Source organism: Petaurus breviceps, unplaced genomic scaffold (genome assembly GCF_028583685.1).
Source record: "Petaurus breviceps papuanus isolate PSGF00001 unplaced genomic scaffold, PetGlider_PUasm1.0 90775, whole genome shotgun sequence".
In the NCBI taxonomy this organism is placed as follows: Eukaryota; Metazoa; Chordata; class Mammalia; order Diprotodontia; family Petauridae; genus Petaurus; species Petaurus breviceps.
The window spans coordinates 16239386-16241530 of record NW_027187342.1 but is presented as its reverse complement, the minus strand read 5'-3'; positions in this window follow the sequence as shown (position 1 = coordinate 16241530).

Genomic DNA, 2145 nt, shown 5'->3' with positions numbered 1-2145 from the left:
AAAGCTCTCCCAGAATAACTTCGAACTTGCTTGAACTATTTGGAATAGTTCTGTATGCTTCTCCAAGCACAAATGTTGCAAAGAACGAGTTTCTCCTCTTTCTTGAGGAACAACACAGAAACCTTAGAGAAACTGGCACATGTCCTCTGGTGACTTTTGCATTTTCTTGTTTTTGACTTAATTCACTTCATTGTGTCCTGGCCCCAAGAATGTCACTTCTGATCAAGTTGTCGATGGGCCCCAGAATCCATTGCAGTTACTAAATACTGGAAATTAAAACAAGAAAGGGGGGGGGTAATCAACGTTGAGCTGAAAGGAAGGTAGTTAGGATTCAGAAAGAGAGATTCCTTAATTAACTTAATAAAATTACTAATGGAAGCATTTTAACTGCTAAATTTAATTTACTTGTCAAGATATCAGGCTACAAAGAGGAGGGAAGAGTAGGAACTCTGCTTTCCATTATGATGTACTCTATTATAGAATAAATTTGCTTAAAATGAAATATATCACAAAAAGCCATCAATGACATCTTAATTTGGAACAGCCAGTTGAAAAGTAATTAGACTGTGAAGCAATCAGTTCTAGTAAATCAGTGTTTCCCTTTACGTAAACATACATTTAAAAAAATTATATTTTTACTATTTATATACAGGAAAGACTTCCAGGTAGTCGAGAGGCAAAGACACTGATTCTTTTGGCTGTTCATGTTTTCTACTTTATGTTACCAAACTGTCAAAACAAAATGTTTTATGATGGGATTAAAAAAACATATAAGCTTCTAATTTGATTTATTGTTTATATTTATACATGTAGCTGAAGAGAGTTTGTTTATTGTCATGGTTTAAAAGATTTATATTTGTCTGCTGCTTCTCTCTGAAATGCTTTCCAGATCCCCTGGTATATTTGACACCTTACTCCTACAAATGAGATACCATCAGGAATCAGTCATGAGCTTGGCTTGTGTTTTCTGTGTACCCCATTTAGTGTTGGTGGAAGAGCTGTTGGCCAATGGGTGGCACAATGGTCCTGCATCCCAAGAAATATCTTCCTTATTGATGCCTGAAATTAACAATTAGGTTTTTGGGACTTTAAAAAGTTCCATCTTCTTACCGTTTTCTTTAAGGCATACATTTTCCTGGGCAGGGTAGAATATCAATGCTGTTTGTCAGAGTACTTTCCTTCCTGACAGAAGAGGGAGCAGGAAAGTACTTGGGGGGGGGAAGGGAGCCATTGGTAATAGGAGAGGAATAGTGATAGAGAAAGGAGGTTAGGTAGGGGCCATGGTGACCCAAGTGCTATTTCACAACTATAAAGGACTAGCCCTTGCTGTGTAGTGGACTTGATCATAACAAACCTGATATTTCACAAAAGAAAACATTCCGATATTTTGAAGAAGAGAGGAAGATTCAGATTCTGTTAAATAATCAGCAAAATAATCTGTTAATGTTTCATGTAATATAATCAATTATATAACTTAGAAATTTTACATCCATAGATCTATTATGCCACCTTACTCTTCTCCCACTCTCCTAAGATAAAGTCGTTGGACGTCATCTTTGATTCCTCACCTTTTTCTACTTGCCACATTCAACTAGTCCTCAAATCTTGTTGATCCATTGACTTCTGTTGGATTTGACCATTCTTCTTCATTACTATTATACCACTGTAGTCTAGTGCTTCATCACTATGTACCAAGATTACTAAAGTAGCTCTTTGCCTGCAGTTTCTTCTCTCTCCAATTTGCCTCACCACCTGCTAAAAGGTTAATCACCTTAAAACACCCTTTTTCATTTTATTGCTTCCCTGCTGACTACCATGTCAACTCTATAGTTCTTGGTTAAAGTGCAGTGTATTATTGCAAAATTATATGACTGAAAAAGTATATGACTGCAAAAATATACTGAAAATCAATTATAAAAACAAAAGCACAAACAAAGCACCACCACCACTTCCAATAACATAAAAAAAAATTAATGACTCAGTAATGACTCCAGAAGACTCAGGCTGAGCCATGCTTTTTACATCTTGGTGCAGAGGTGATGGCCTAGCAGTATACTAATGAGTTAACACACATTTTTATCCAGCTAACAAGTGAATTTGTTTTATGTGACTTTATTTGTTACAAGGCAGGTAGGTGGTACAGTG